The sequence below is a fragment of the Salmo trutta genome, chromosome 11, assembly GCF_901001165.1.
Source record: "Salmo trutta chromosome 11, fSalTru1.1, whole genome shotgun sequence".
NCBI classification, from domain to species: domain Eukaryota; kingdom Metazoa; phylum Chordata; class Actinopteri; order Salmoniformes; family Salmonidae; genus Salmo; species Salmo trutta.
The window spans coordinates 7,636,505-7,653,532 of record NC_042967.1 but is presented as its reverse complement, the minus strand read 5'-3'; the positions used below and the strand labels follow the sequence as shown (position 1 = coordinate 7,653,532).

At 42.3% G+C, this 17,028-nt stretch overlaps 1 protein-coding gene and 2 long non-coding RNA genes across 4 annotated transcripts in view; all 3 read right to left on the bottom strand.

Annotated features, from left to right (window-relative positions):
• Nucleotides 1–17,028, bottom strand: part of LOC115201881 (zinc finger protein GLI4-like) — a 225,254-nt gene that overhangs the window by 117,065 nt on the left and 91,161 nt on the right. The gene's annotated exons all lie outside the window — the stretch shown is intronic.
• LOC115201955 (uncharacterized) lies at nucleotides 4,888–5,797 on the bottom strand. The gene is made up of 3 exons (XR_003879856.1): nucleotides 5,722–5,797; nucleotides 5,205–5,316; nucleotides 4,888–4,984 (listed from the first exon to the last, which is right to left on the bottom strand). It is a non-coding gene; the product is annotated as an uncharacterized LOC115201955 (long non-coding RNA).
• On the bottom strand, nucleotides 14,082–15,990 carry LOC115201951 (uncharacterized). 2 transcript variants are annotated; one of them, XR_003879852.1, is made up of 3 exons: nucleotides 15,443–15,990; nucleotides 15,025–15,155; nucleotides 14,082–14,842 (listed from the first exon to the last, which is right to left on the bottom strand). It is a non-coding gene; the product is annotated as an uncharacterized LOC115201951 (long non-coding RNA). The 2 variants fall into 2 exon arrangements; XR_003879851.1 differs by having other exon boundaries at nucleotides 15,025–15,984.

Genomic DNA, 17,028 nt, shown 5'->3' with positions numbered 1-17,028 from the left:
CTAGGCATTAAACAAGATCCTGAAGGAGAAGACAGGCTTCCTGATAGACTACCACCAGGGGGTCTCCCACCACTCTCTGTGAAGGCTGAAGCGCAGGGTGACCTGCTCTGTTCATCATGGATACTGTGGTGTTTGTATCATAGGAACAGGAGGGTCTATCTCTACCAGCCCCAGGCCCTGCTTCATCCCTGCACTGAGACTGTGAAGAAAAGGGTCTGGGCTGCAGACTGGATCCCTGACTGGAGCCTCTGTCTTTCTGATGACCACCAGGACTGAGGTTGTTCAGTCCACCTGTCCATTGGTTGTGTTCTGTGTGGTGGTGGAGTCTCTTTCCTTCATGGTTGGGTCCTGGTTCCGACTTGGGAAGGAAGCGCGACGGCTCCTGATCCAGGGTTCTGATCCGGGGCCAGGGTTTGTGACCAGCCACCTCAGAGGTCAAGTCTCTTCCATCAGCATCACCGGATATCAGTAGATCCTCATGGACTGCAGACTATAAACACAAATTGAACAGAAGAGCATAACGTTTTAAATAAGAAACTCTTTGCTGTAAACACAGAAACATGACATTTTATTATAGAATATTAACCTCAGTCAAGTCCATCTCTAACACTGTAAACAATATGGAGCCATTGGTGGTTATTATAAAATTGTTCCATATGTATTGATTCAATAATTAAGTATGTTTTGGTTCGACTGAGATAAGTGAAACTCAGTCCCTGCAATGATACATAAATAACCAAGTCAGTCAGCACAGACTCAATTTTGTATTTAATTTGAACAAAATGGTCATACACTCAACTTTGAAGTTCAATACTTTCATTGCGACACATGTGACAGGTCCAATAACTTTTCTCACTATGGTAACACTTGACCTTTTCTGTAAATCTGGTACCCTCGCTTTGATAACATTTATTTTAGAATACTTTGGAAAAGGTTCAACATTACACACATCTTCACTACTACATGTCAAGAAAACATAAATTAAGGCACTATAGTTAACTGACTATAAAACACCAGTATCAACCTAAAGGGACAAAGTTTGTCACTCTTCATCAGTGAAGCATTTTTACAGTTTTTTAGTCTACAAGGCTGTTCAAAAGAGGTAGCTCCTTATTAAATTCATTCTTAATTTTAATGTTCAAGCTGTTGGCTACGTCCCTTCAACACACAATACATTTAATTCTACATTTCAAATGGGGTGAGAAAAACATGAGATTCGAACCCTTGTCACAATCTGCGACAACTACATGGAGTTAGGCACTCTACACAGAGAGCAATTTGACCAGTTAGTTAAATACACTTGATGTAGTTGCATTGATTATCAGTATGTGCTGTTGTACTTCTCTTAATTCTCTTAAGGACGTTACCATGAACAAGTGTAGGAACACGTCCAACTACGTCGATGATTTGAATTGGCTGATACGGAATTTGTTTCAGGAAATAGTAAAGGCCACCTGGTGAGGTTATCATAGGGATAAATGTGCAAGGTTATGCAATGGGAACAGCTAACATGTAGCTTTTGATCACGTGCCACTACATCAATGATTTTAATTGGCTGATGCTTAAACTTAACCTTGAACTTCTACTTTTTCTAATGTTTGGCCCCGAAGTGTTTATCCATCCCCACTACGTTTGAGTCCTGTACTGTAGTTACAGAATGACTTCATTGTTGTTAAACCCATCATGGTGGACATAAATTTGATGTGGGTAAATAAGTCAGCTATGATAAGTCAAAAGTCATCAACAGACAAACCTGACTAAACTATTTTGACATGTACAGTTGGTGTTTGTTAGTGTGTGGGCATGTGTAAGTATATTAAGGCTTGGATTCAATACGATCCATCATTAACCGGCTATAGCAGACACCTGCATAGCTGTTTTGGCTGTGGAATTGCGTTGGCGCTGTCAAAAATCAGTGACCAGCTGCTCCTGATCATTGTCACGAAGTGCTCATGATGATATTTATTAACTCAAAACACTAATGACAAAAGGAACCGATCAACTTACAGTTCTGTCAGGTACAAAGACTAAACAGAATGCAACTGCCCACAAAAACCCAGGAAGAAAAACCCTTACTTAAATATGATCTCTAATCAGAGCTAATGAGGACCAGCTGCCTCCAATTGGAGATCAACCCAAACAACCCCAACATAGAAATAGAAAAACTAGAACTTAAACATAGAAATAGAAAACATAGAAAAACACAAAACACCCCCTGTCACGCCCTGACCTACTCTACCATAGAAAATCACATCTTACTATGGTCAGGACGTGACAGCAACTCCGTGCAGCCAATGGCAATGTCCGCTTTAGGTATAATGCCTGGAGCCGCTTGTGGATTTGACAGTGCTACCTCCAGTTCCACCTCCGACACATCAAAACGTCAGCTATGCGGATGTTGGCTAAAGTGCATTTGATTGAATTGGGCCCTTTGTAGGTTGTATTGGTGTACGCAGAATAAGGTGAGATCAGATGTGATGAATACTGAAGAGTCACAATGAAAGTCTTAGAATGAAAAGTCCCATTTTGTGTTTATTAAAAATGAACAAGTGTCAAATGCACCCTATGAAAACCACACATACACGTCTCAACAACAAATCAGCATGAACTTGATGAACTGCATTCATTTTCTCATTAAAAGTTTGTGAAAAAAATCAAGTCGTTCCATGGAAGTAATGGAATAGGAATTTGTGAACATCATATAGCTTACACAGTACAAACACAATATGTAACAAACATTTGGGCTTATACACTACCATTCAAACATTTGGGGTCACTTAGCGTTGCAAAATGGAGTGATAGCCTTCCTTCTTCAAGATCCCTTTTACCATGTACAAATCTCCCACTTTACCACCACTAAAGCACCTCCAGACCATCACATTGCCTCCACCATGCTTTTCATTTTTTCTGCACCTCACGAATGTTCTTCTTTGTGATCCGAACGCCTCAAATTTAGATTTGTCTGTCCATAACACTTTTTTCCAATCTTCCTCTATCCAGTGGCTGTATTCTTTTGCCCATCTTAATATTTTATTTTTATTGGCCAGTTTGAGATATGGCTTTTTCTTTGCAACTCTGCCTAGAAGGCCAGCATCCCGGAGTCATTTCTTCACTGTTGACGTGTAAATTGGTGTTTTGCGGGTACTATTTAATGAAGCTGTCAGTTGAGGACTTGTGAGGCGTCTGTTTCTCAAACTTGACACTAATGTACTTGTCCTCTTGCTCAGTTGTACACTGGGGCCTCCCACTCCTTTTTCTATTCTGGTTAGAGACAGATTGCACTGTTCTGTGAAGGGAGTAGTACACAGCGTTGTACGAGATCTTCAGTTTCTTGGAAATTTCTCGCATGGAATAGCCTTCATTTCTCAGAACAAGAATAGACTGACGAGTTTCAGAAGAAAGTTATTTGTTTCTGGCCATTTTGAGCCTGTAATCAAACCCACAAATGCTGATGCTCCAGATACTCAACTAGTCTAAAGACGGCCAGTTTTATTGCTTCTTTAATCAGCACAACCGTTTTCAGCTGTACTAACATAATTGCAAAAGGGTTTTCTAATGAGCAATTAGCCTTTTAAAATGATAAACTTGTATTAGCTAACACAACGTGCCATTGGAACACAGGAGTGATGGTTGCTGATAATGGGCCTCTGTACGCCTATGTAGATAATATTCCATTAAAAAACAGCAGTTTCCAGCTACAAGTCATTTACAACATTAACAATGTCTACACTGTATTTCTGATAAATGTTATGTTATTTTAATGGACAAAAAATGTGCTTTTCTTTTAAAAACAAGGACATTTCTAAGTGACCCCAAACTTTTGGGTTATACAGTATATCATACAGTATTATACAGTGTATCACACAATGTCAGGATGCAATATTCTACCCAGGAATATTCAACACTGAAATCTGTTAACCTCGTTATTCCAAATGCATCTGTGGATCTTTTCTGCTGACAACAAGGAACATTAATCATTGTCTTAAATGCAGGGTTTGATCTAAATGTAAAAATATATCAAGTGGAATTGTTTCTATTTTTTAGAGTGGAATGGTTTTTCTGCTGGTGTATCCTGAGGTAGCTCCTCTCTGAAAACCTCTTCCTGCAGTGCGTACAGGCAAACAGCCTTTCTCCCGTTTGGACCTTAAGGTGCCTCTTTAGGCTTCTAGCTTGGGTGAAGCGCATGTGACCTTGGGGGCAGCTGCAGGGTTTCTCCTCTGTGTGGACCCTCTGGTGCCTCTTCAGGTTGGAAAACTGGGAGAAACTCACCCGGCAAAGATGGCAGCCGGAAGGTTTCTCCCCCATGTGCATCCTCTGGTGGATCTCCACCTGTTTGGGGAAACTGAAGGCTTTCCCACAGAATGAACACTGGAAGTGCTTCTCTTTGCCACCAGATCTGCTGTTAGCATCTCTACTACTGTCATTTGTCATTGGGCTTGTGTAGACATTTAGTGTTGGGGTACTGGCATTGTCTGAGGTCTGGTTTAACATTAGGAGAGTGTGAGGAGGATGAAGGCCAGGGAGTGTCTGTGTTGTCTCAGGGTCCATGTTCCAGTTGATAGATCATATAGAAGGCAGGCTGAAGGCAGCACCTGTTAGGGGGTTAACCTGAGGTGCCATCAGTCTCTCTGAATCACAACTATAGGATCAGGACTGAGCATCGCTAGCCGAGTCTGTGTCTATCTCTTCTGCCGCATACGGACAACTCCTCATCCCCGCAGACCAAATCTACACTTCATCGTGGACACAGCCAATCTGTCGTCAAAGAGACTAAATCCGGATGTTATTTTGTGTTCCACTGTCTGTTTCTGGTTGTGGTTGACATTGTCCCCCAGTCCAGAGTTGAAGACGCTGTCCCATCCATTGACCTCCACTATGTCACCTCTGGTCCTGGCCTGCCCAGTGATGTTGTCCCCTGCACCGGTCTGGATCTGGGAATCCAAGATGTCCACCCAGTCTCCTCTGTTAGCCTCCAGCCAACCACCTGCAGAAAGAGGTTATAAAATAGACATTATAAACATGCCAGAAAACTCTATATACTGATTTGTTTTCTTTTTTGTCAAGTTTATACATTGTGTTTTTGTATTTTACACATAAATTGTATTGACTTCCTTTTTTGAATGAAAAAAAACTATAGCCAGGTGCATCACTATTCCCATTGAAAATCTATTACTGTATGTAGGTTATATATATTTCTCCCTTACCTTGCTCCCTCATCTTAAGTCCACTCAGCAGATCAATGCTCTCTGGTCCGTCTTCTATTGTCTCTTCTTTGACCAGCAGCAAATCAGGCTTCCCATCCTCCATGTCTACTGACTGTAAGAGATACAGAGTGAGAGGATGTTGGATCAAGAAATCTGATATGAGCACCCTGCTATGGAGCTATGATTGGCTAAGGGATTGCTTTGAGTACAATGCAAACATGTTAATTGATTTGATACAATGTATACATGTTAGTTAAATTGATTACTTGACACTCTTTAATGGTTTGATCATTCAAAGGCATGGTTAAACACTTAAGACAAAATTTATCAAGACCTGGGCCCGTATCTACAAAGAGTCTCAGAGTAGAAGTGCTGATCTTGGATCTTTCCAAATAATCTTATTCATTATGATTTAAAAGGTAAAACTGATCCTAGATCATCACTCCTATTCTGAGAGGGTTTGTGGATACAGACCCTGACCTAATACCATTCAGACAGTAGTTCACAGTGGGCTCACCTCAGTGAGACTCTGTGTGGTCCTGTGATGCTCAGCTGGTTCCTCTGTGGGTTCAGGAGGAGGTGTAGTTTGCTTATTATCCATGACCATATTCCCCTCAGGGTTCCCCAGACCCTCCTCACACCCCTGCTCCTTCACCAGCAGCACCTCTGGACCCTCCTCCTCCTGGAAGAGAGAGGTGATACAGATTGCACAGACATACACTCCCTCAGGTACGTACACAAAGATAATAAACACACTTTCAACATGGAGTGTTTATCCATCCCCACTACATTTGAGTCCTGTACTGTAGTTACAGAATGACTTCATTGTTGTTAAACCCATCATGGTGGACATGAATATGATGTTGTGGGTAAATATGAGTCAGCTATGTCATCATCATCGGACAAACCTGACTAAACTGTTTTGATGTTTACAGTAGGTGTTTGTTAGTGTGTGGGTATGTGTAGGTATATTTAGTAAGTGTGTATTGGTTATAAAGCTCTGTCGGGTGTATGAAGAATAGGGTGAGATCAGATGTGATGTATACTAAAGAGAGTCTCAATCAAGTCTGAAACACAAAATTTGACTTTTCATTCTATTGAACATAACCACGTTTTAAATGCACCATAAAAATCTGGATGAACTTGATGAACTAAAAAGATTTGGCATGGATCCTCAAAAGGTTCTACAGCTGCACCATCGAGAGCATCCTGACGTGTTGCATCACTGCCTGGTATGGCAACTGCTCGGCCTCCGAACGCAAGGCACTACAGAGGGTAGTGCGTACGGCCCAGTACAACACTGGGTCCAAGCTTCCTGCCATCCAGGACCTCTATACCAGGCGGTTTCAGAGGAAGGCCTTAAAAATGGTCAAAGACTCCAGCCACCAAAGTCATAGACTGTTCTCTCTGCTACTTTGATTTGACAGATACTTTTGAAAAACTAGCTGATTACTTCGAGGATTACTTTTAAATTCAGAAAGGAGGTTCTTTGACACTACTCTGTTCTCAAAGACATTCAAATCAGCATTGAAAAAAGGCACAAGTTTTAAGTTTGTTCCACCTGAGTGAGTCTGACCAGAAGTCAGAGACCACTATGATGACACACCAAATGTGTTTGATGGGTCGCGGGAAAAGAGGAATAGGCTTTTGTTGGCAACAGTCCAAGCTATGTCTTCCAATGGTACGACTGCTGTTGGCATCCAAAGATTATCCAACTTGAATAAAAGCTTGGAGGTAAGGATGACAGTAGTGGTGTAGTCTACGGCGATACGGATATCACTTATTATTGATATCTACATAGCGCATTGATGTGAATCACACTGCTGTTCTCTCATTTAGCTATTTGCGCCTTACGGATTGTGGTTGTTGTGGACGGCTGTTCACAAATATAAATGTGTATTTGAACCCAATAATGGTTGAATTCAAGAAGTTTACGCTGCCTATCAATCCTTGTTTTTGACAGCCAGCGGTCCCAGCCTATGGAATAAAAGTTGGGCTTTTAATTCATGCTGATACATTTTTTTAATCCATAGGCCTAATGGACACATGTTCAAACTCACACACTTTTGATAGACTTAAAAGGGACAATCTGTAATTGTTACATCCATTTTGGATTTATATATCCATTGATTCTTGAGGAATATAACTTATAAAATGCCTCAAGCTTAGTTCAACTGTCACACTCCATTGGAACCCAAAATATAAGCTTGTTTTTCTCCAATGTTTGTAAACAAACACTGTATAGCCTCATAACATGGTTAAAACAATAATTTTGATGTCATGGATGGTCGGTCCTTGCATCCATAGCGCTGTCTATTAATTTGACAGTGGTTACATTTCTCCAGCTCCATCCCTCAGCTTTTTACCAAAACAGAGGCGGGGCGACCATTTTGTTATTGTTTCATCTGTGGATTTGCCCTTTAAACAGCTACATATTATCAAGATATCAAAGTGTCACCAACAAAAAGGTAAACAGTAGGCCTATAGCAAATGCAGCATATGGTGTTCATTTTTCACATGTAAATAGCACTTTTCAGTAGTGCTCAAAGCATGCCATTCCATGAGCGCAGCTTTTAATTTTTCAACTAGAATCAATGAGCCCAATCAGTCCTCCATGACAACAAAGTCATAAACAACAGAGTAGGGCTGGATAATAAGTCCTTAGTTTTGGGGTTATGCTAAGGTGAAACAATTTGGCTAATCTATACTTCCATATTTCCAAGTCCTATTCCTCGACATCAGGGGTATAACATTTATTTGAATGACTGGAATTTTAATATATCTTTACATTAAAAAACAAAGTCTAATTTAATCGTATTATTATATGTAGTAGAAAGCGATGAGTTAGAAGAAGCCAACATAACCAACCCATAAAGTAAAATTTAACATCAATATATGGCCAGCTATGTAAACTTTAACATTGATTTATCCTGCAATAGATGTGGTTCAATTGGTAACACACATTTTTGTCGTATTCTAATGCCTCTTAAGGGGAAAGTAATCTAAAAGTAACTGAATGTAATCAGATTACGTTACTGAGTTTAGGTAATCCAAAAGTTACGTTACAGATAACTAGTAACTGTAACGGATTACATTTAGAAAGTAACCTACCCAACCCTGCTTACTGGGTACATAATTTAAAAGCATGTCTGACATGTATTGGGGTGCACTGTCACGACTGTGACGGATGGTGGCGCCCCTCCTCGGCCGGGCGGGGCTCGGCGGTCGTCGTCGCCGAACTACTAGCTGCCATCGATCCCTGTTTTGTTTCACTTTCGTTTGGTTGGTCTAGGTAGGCACGCACCTGTTTTGGGTTAGTCATTAGAAAGGGGGGGGGTATTTAGGTTAGCGTAGGATGTATGGTTTTTGTACGTGATTGTGTTTCTCTGTTTGCTTTGCTTGGTGACACTCTGATTTTGTATTTTGCAGTAGTGCGTGTGTTTGCACCAAAAGTGTTTTGTCCCCTGTGTTTGGGGCACCTTGTTTTGTTGTGCGCTTTGATCGCTGTTTTGGGAAGGCTTGTGTTTTTGCCGTTGTGCTTATTAAAGCCACTACCCTGTATCGCAGCTTCCTGCATTTGATTCCTCACCCACTACACCCAAGCTTGACATGCACAATCATGGATTGATTTAAAAACCAAGAGAAGAATCTTAAAATGAATTAGAAAACTCAGAGGCAGCCAGTGCAGAGACCTAAAAACCGATGTAATGTGTGCTCTCCGTCTGGTCTTGGTCAGTACCCATGCTGCAGCATTCTGTATGTTTTGCAGTTGACCAATGGCTTTCTTGGGTAGACCAGACAGGAGAGCATTACAGTAGTCAAGCCTGCTTATAATAAAAGCATATATGAGTCTCTCTGTATTAGCCTGAGAGAGAAACAGCCCCACCATGGCAATGTTCCTCAGGTGGTGAAAAGTTATTTTGGTCACATTCCTAATGTGTGACTCAAAATTGAGTTCCGAAACAAAAATAACACCTATGTTTTTTACCTGGTGTTTTATCTTTATTGAATTAAAAAGTGTGGCCAGGTTCTCTCTGTGCTTAAGCTCCAACAATAAGTACCTCGATCTTGTCTTGATTTAGTTGGAGGAAGTTGTGAGCCATCCAAGTATTTAAATCACTAACACAGTCTAATAATTTGTCTGTGGAGCTAAAAATCCTCTGGTGACACAGAAATTAAAAGTTGTGTATCGCCTGCGTAGCAGTGAAAATCCATGCTGTGCTTTCTGATAACATATATAAACTGAACAGTACCCGACCCAAAATCGAACCTTGTGGTATGCCACATGTATTGTTCACTAAGGGTGACAAAAAAACTCTTGACCGATTAAATAGTTCCTAAACCAATTTAGAACTGGACCGGAGGCCAACCCACCTCTCCAGTCTGTCCAGAAAGACATCGTTGTCAACAGTGTCGAATACAGCACTTAAATCCAAGAGTACAAGAACAGAGAGCTGTTTGGCATCTGTGTTGGCTCTAAGATCATTTACCACTTTAACTAAGGCGGTCTCTGTGCTGTGGTGGGCCCGAAAACCAGATTGTAATTTTTCAAAAATACAGTTGGCACTGTATTATTTGTTCAAACAGATAAATGATTTAGCTGTTTGAACACCACTTTCTCCAGAATTTTGCTTAAGAATGCAAAGTTAGAGATTGGCCGAAAGTTTCTAAGAGCTAAAGAATCTAGTTTACTTTTCCTCATAAGGGGTTTTACCATAGCGGTTTTTAGTGCAGTGGGAAAAGTGCCTGTGAACAAGGAGTTTAACAATATTAACAATAGCTTGCACTTCTTCAGATATGCAATTAAAAACTGTTTTAAGAAGGTGGTGGGGATAAGATCAAGAAGGCAGGTAGAAGGCTGAAGTTGTGATATCACTTTCCTGAGCATGTCTGCGTCAACCAGTGAAAATAAATCCATAGCGCCATTGTGTGGTAGGCTAGGGCACATACACTATATATATATACATACACAAAAGTATGTGGACACCCCTTCAAATGAGTGGATTTGGCTATTTCAGCTAAACCCATTTCTGACAGGTGTATAAAATTGAGCATACAGCCATGGAATCTCCATAGACAAACATTCACTGTAGATTGGCCTTACTGAAGAGATCAGTGACTTTCAACGTGGCACCGTCATAAGATGCCACCTTTCCAACAATTCAGTTTGTCAAATTTCCGCCCTGCTAGAGCTTCCCCGGTCAACTGTAAGTGCTGTTATTGTGAAGTGGAAACGTCTAGGAGCAACAACAGCTCAGCCGCAAAGTGGTAGGCCACACAAGCTCACAGAACGGAACAGCCGATGATCTGTCATAGGTTGCAACACTCACTACTGAGTTCCAAACTGCTTCTGGAAGCAACGTTAGCACAATAACTGTTCGTCGAGAGCTTCATGAAATGGGTTTCCATGGCTGAACAGCTGCACACAAGCCTAAGATCACCATGCGCAATGCCAAGTGTCGGCTGGAAAGGTGTAAAGCTTGCCACCTGCCCCAATGCATAGTGCCAACTGTAAAGTTTGGTGGAGGAGAAGTAATGGTCTGGGGCCCCCTAGTTCCAGTGAAGTGAAATCTTAACGCTACAGCATACAATGACATTTTAGACGATTCTGTGCTTCCAACTTTGTGGCAACAGTTTGAGGAAGACCCTTTCCTGTTTCAGCATGACAACGCCCCTGTGCACAAAGCAAAGTCCATACAGAAATTGTTTGTCGAGATCAGTGTAGAAGAACTTGACTGGCCTGCACAGAGCCCTGACCTCAATCCCATCGAACACCTTTGGGAGGTTTTGGAATGGTACAGTACTCAGTAATATATTGTATTTTCCCCAAACATATGATTTTGTATTCAGGACAAAAAGTAAATTGCTTTGCAAAATGTTTTGCAGTATTACTTCAGCGCCTTATTAAAATCAAATCGAATTTTATTTGTCACATACACATAGTTAGCAGATGCTAATGCGAGTGTAGCGAAATGCTTGTGCTTCTAGTTCCGACCATGCAGTAATATCTAACAAGTAATCTTACCTAACAATTATACACACAAGTGTAAAGGAATGAATAAGAATATGTACATAAAAATATATGAATGAGTGATGGCCGAACGGCATAGGCAAGATGCAGTAGATGGTATAGAGTACAGTATATACATATGAGATGAGTAATGTAGGGTATGTAAACATTATATAAAGTGGCATTGTTTAAAGTGGCTAGTGATACATTTATTACCTCCATTTTTCCATTATTAAAGTGGCTAGAGTTGAGTCAGTATGTTGGCAGCAGCCACTCAATGTTAGTGATGGCTGTTTAACAGTCTGATGGCCTTGAGATAGAAGCTGTTTTTCAGTCTCTCGGTCCCAGCTTTGATGCACCTGTACTGACCTCGCCTTCTGGAGGATAGCGGGGTGAACAGGCAGTGGCTCGGGTGGTTGTTGTCCTTGATGATCTTTTTGGCATTCCTGTGACATCGGGTGGTGTAAGTGTCCTGGAGGGCAGGTAGTTTACCCCCGGTGAAGCGTGCAGACCTCACTACCCTCTGGAGAGCCTTACTGTTATGGGCGGAGCAGTTGCCGTACCAGGCGGTGATACAGCCCGACAGGATGCTCTCGATTGTGCATCTGTAAAGGTTTGTGAGTGTTTTTGGTGACAAGCCGAATTTCTTCAGCCACCTGAGGTTGAAGAGGCGCTGCTGCGCCTTCTTCACCACGCTGTCTGTGTGGGTGGACCATTTGAGTTTGTCTGTGATGTGTATGCCGAGGAACTTAAAACTTTCCACCTTCTCCACTACTGTCCCGTCGATGTGGATGGGGGCTGCTCCCTCTGCTGTTTCCTGAAGTCCACGATCATCTCCTTTGTTTTGTTGACATTGAGTGTGAGGTTATTTTCCTGACACCACACTCCGTGGGCCCTCACCTCCTCCCTGTAGGCCGTCTCGTCATTGTTGGTAATCAAGCCTACCACTGTAGTGCAAACTTGATGATTGAGCTGGAGGCGTGCATGGCCACGCAGTCATGGGTGAACAGGGAGTACAGGAGAGGGCTGAGAACGCACCCTTGTGGGGCCCCAGTGTTGAGGATCAGCGGGGTGGAGATGTTACCTACCCTCACTACCTGGGGGTGGCCTGTCAGGAAGTCCAGGACCCAGTTGCACAGGGTGGGGTCGAGACCCAGGGTTTCGAGCTTAATGACAAGTTTGGAGGGTACTATGGTGTTAAATGCTGAGCTGTAGTCGATGAACAGCATTCTTACATAGGTATTCCTCTTGTCCAGATGGGTTAGGGCAGTGTGCAGTGTGATTGCGTCGTCTGTGGACCTATTTGGGCGGTAAGCAAATTGGAGTGGGTCTAGGGTGTCAGGTAGGGTGGAGGTGATATGGTCCTTGACTAGTCTCTCAAAGCACTTCATGATGACAGAAGTGAGTGCTACGGGGCGGTAGTCATTTAGCTCAGTTACCTTAGCTTTCTTGGGAACAGGAACATTGGTGGCCCTCTTGAAGCATGTGGGCACAGCAGACTGGGATAAGGATTGATTGAATATGTCCGTAAACACACCAGCCAGCTGGTCTGCGCTTGCTTTGAGGACGCAGCTGGGGATGCCGTCTGGGCCTGCAGCCTTGTGAGGGTTAACACGTTTAAATGTTTTACTCATGTTGGCTGCAGTGAAGGAGAGCCCACAGGTTTTGGCAGCGGGCCGTGTTGCAAACAGGATGCATATTGTGAAATATTTTTTATTCTGTACAGTCTTCCTTATTTTCACTCTGTCAATTAGATTAGTATTGTGGAGTAACTACAATGTTGTTGATCCATCCTCAATTTTCTACTATCACAGCTATTTAACTCTGTTTTAAAGTCCCCGTTGGCCTCATAGTGAAATCCCTGAGCAGTTTCCTTCCTCTCCAGCAACTGAGTAAGGAAGGACGCCTGTCTCTTTGTATTGATACACCATCCAATGTGTAATTAATAACTTCACCATGCTCAAAGGGATATCCAATGTCTTCTTTTTTTTACCAATAGGTGCCCTTCTTTGCAAGGCATTGAAAAACCTCCCTGGTCTTAATGGTTGAATCTGTGTTTGAAATTCACTGCTCAATCTGAGTGACCTTACAGATAATTTTATGTGTGGCGTACAGAGATAAGATAGTCATTCAAAAATCATGTTAAACACTATTATTGTACACAGAGTGAGTCCATGCAACTTATGTGACTTGTTAAGCACATTTTTACTCACAAAAGTATTTAGGCTTGCCATAACAAAGGGGTTGAATACTTGACTCAAGACATTTCAGCTTTTCATTTATTTATTATTTGGAAAAATGTCTAAAAACATAATTCCACTTTGACATTATGGGGTATTGCGTGTAGGCCAGTGAAAAACAATCTTTTTAATCAATTTTAAATTCAGGCTGTAACACAACAAAATGTGGAAAAAGTCAAGGGGTGTGAATACTTTCTGAAGGCACTGTATGTCTTATATATCACACAGTGTCTGCATGCAATATTTTACACAGGAATATTCAACACTGAAATATTTTACTCTCGTAATTCCAAATGCATCTGTGGATGTTTTCTGCTGACAACAATCACAATTCATCTTTGTCTTTAATGCAGGGTTTGATCTAAACATCAGAAGCTATCGAGTGGAATGGTTTCATTCTATGTTCTAGAGTGGGATTGTTTTCTGCTGGTGTGTCCTTAGGTAGCTCCTCTCTGAGAACCTCTTCCTGCAGTGTGTGCAGGCGAATGGCTTCTCTCCCCTGCGGACCTTCAGGTGCATGTTCAGCTGGTGCTGTCGGGAGAATCCACCCTCTGGTGGATCTCCACCTTCTGGGTGCAGCTGAAGCCTTTGTTACAGAACATGCAGAGGAACCGTTTCTCTTTACTATTGACTGATTTTGCTCCCCATCCCCGCGATTTGGCCCTTTGAGTTCAATACTTGATCGAAAAGGACATTTGAATCGGAAGGCCCCATCGATGAGGAAACTGGGTCGCAACCCCTGAACATGTGGAAAGGGGAGTGGGTCGTGAATATTTGAATTTGTCTCTAAACTTTCCCTGTAATCTAAGAAATCTCTGCATTCCATGTAGGAGGTATGTCGCCTTCCGCTTTCCCTGCCCTTTCCTATCTAGGCACCCTTCAGAGTATACACTACTACTGTACAGGTTCCAGTTCCCTCTAGATAGATCAGTCTGTGTCTCTAAACCCAAGGATATGTTGCCAGGGTCCATCTCTGTAGTGTAAGAACAAGACGGATCACTGCCAGTGTCTAACGCGTCACCTTCACCATCCCCACGGGAATTAACTGTCCTCTGGCTCTGGTGAAATACAGGTAAATACTCAGACGCAGGAGCAAGAGGACTGCCCAGTCTACCCAGCCCCAGTCTCTCTGGGTCTGATCTGTTGTCAGATCCTGTGTGTAAGAGCCTGTGTGTTACAGTTAAAGTTTTGGTGTCTGTCTCTGACTTGAGGACGGTGTTCGCCGTTCCACTGACGTCACTGATGTTGCGTTGGGTCCTGGTGACGGTGGGGAGGTCCTCCATGGCTACAGGGGGCATCACTCCAGCCACTGCTCTAGTCTGGATGTCTCTGCTGTGTGTTGGGTCCTCTCCTTCAGTCCTCTCCTGCTTGACCCCAGGACCTGCAGCCTGACACGAGAGGTTATTATCTGTACATGATTTGAATTGGATAACAATGTTGCTGGGAAGTCTCACAAGCACATAAATAAGGATGAACATGTAAGAAAATTAATAGCTGAGGGTAGCCTTTCTGAAATAAACGAGCCACATTTGATGTACAGTAATTTTCTATGTTACACTATGACACCAACCTCTATCACGATAACATGCTGGGTTGAGGTTCCACTCCCCTCATCTATAGCTCTGGGTTGATCATCTCACCACACGTTGTGTCCCGCTGGCTTCACAAAGCTCCTGTGGCCTCAAGTGAGATGTCCTTCACCTAAAAGTGTTATTGGGGGGTAAGGGGGTGGTTCAATTATGTACTGTCCACGTAGCGTCGATTTTGACGAGGTAGTATGCAGCTAATGTCAGAAGTCACTTTTCGTATCAGGTTAGCGGACTTTAAGCAGCTTTGGATACTTAATGTAGCAGGTTATTATAATTAGGTTAAGGTTAGGAAAAGTATTAGCTAAAATCCCAAAGTTCTCACCGACGCAACTTTTGACATTAGCGGCATGACATGCCTTCTAGATATGACCCACAGCATCCGCCTTCTGAAAAATTTACCTCTTGCCATTCCTCTGTAGAGGTCGAAGATCTTGACACTACTGGGACAACTGGCGAGGACGCGCTCTCGTGCCACTAGTTCCAGTATCTGTAATTTCCTCCATAATCCCGTTTTCTTTCTGGCTTTGAGTTATTTCCAAAAACTGCATTGTCGTCGTCTACGAGTTTACAGATCTCTGCCACGGCTGCATTCGCTAGCAGTTCCATGATGGAGGCTATTTGAGTGTGAAAACCATACAGTTAGCTAACGTTACCTAGATAACATCTATCAAGTAAGTTCGGACTCCAACGCGACTTAAATTCTACATGGAGTGATGTTGTGCAGTTTTGAGTTCCAGGATGTTAATAAAAGTCTAAATATCAACAAAAATGCTAATTGTTATTGGTCATTGTTTACACAGATGTTATTGGTTGGCGGATAAATAAAAATTCTATGCGCGCTGTTCTTTGAAATACGGTATTGCTTATTACTTTACACATCAAACCTCCTATTCATGGGCCTTTCCGCATTTGAGGGAGAACAGAAAGTATGTCCTCCGTGAACCGGAAACCGATGTGGGCTTCTTCTTCGAGGTTTAACGGCGGTTGGCATCCAATAAATGTTGCATTTCCGCCACCTACTAGACTGGAGTACAACTCACTTATACTTTGCAACTCACTTATACAGTTCGACAAAAACAACAACACTGAGTTACACATGGGATAAACAAACGTACAGTCAATAACACAATAGAAAAATGAAAGGATGGGACACCACCACTTAACACACCCTGTAACTCTTCTGATGTCAAATCTCGCACACACAACTACCTCTCTGCAGCTGCCACCACAACCTCAATTTTCTGAGACTTACATTCCACCCCTGCAGTACAGTTGATAATCATTGCTATAAATGCCAAAAAAAACTAACATATTACTGAAACGTATATCACTTGTTGGTTTATCCTTCTGTACTGGTACAGATCTACTATTCACACCACTCCTCTCAGGATCCCTCCCCCTTGACTCATCTTCCCCTACTTTCTTCACTGCCTCAACATAAGACAACTTCTGCACTACTCTGACCCTGGAAACCTCAACCTGAGTCTCTCGCATGGAACATTTCTGATCTGATTTTAGCCTACTTGGTAAATATTTTCTTCTTTTTGAACTGCACTCGTTGCTTAAGGGCTTGTAAGCAAGCATTTCACGGTAAAGTCTACCCTTGTTGTATTCGGCGCATGTGGCAAATAAAGTTTGATTTGATGGGCACCCCTACAATTAACACATACCACTACTTTCCCCAATGCTACACATTCCTTTGTCTCATGCCCTTCTGCACACTTCTCACACCTAGGAACCTCCCGCCTACACACTGCTGCCACATGCCCATAAGCTTGACACCTGTAACAACGTAATGTATTCGGCACAAAAGCTTGTACAGGATAACTTATATATCCTAATATCACTTTGTCGGCCAAAGACAACATCAAAACTCAAAAGAACAGACAATGACTCTTCTGTTTCATCACTCACGCCACCCTGTCTGTGCGACGAGCATCACAACCACTGGGAATCTTCCCCTTCAGTTGGTCAACTTTTACATT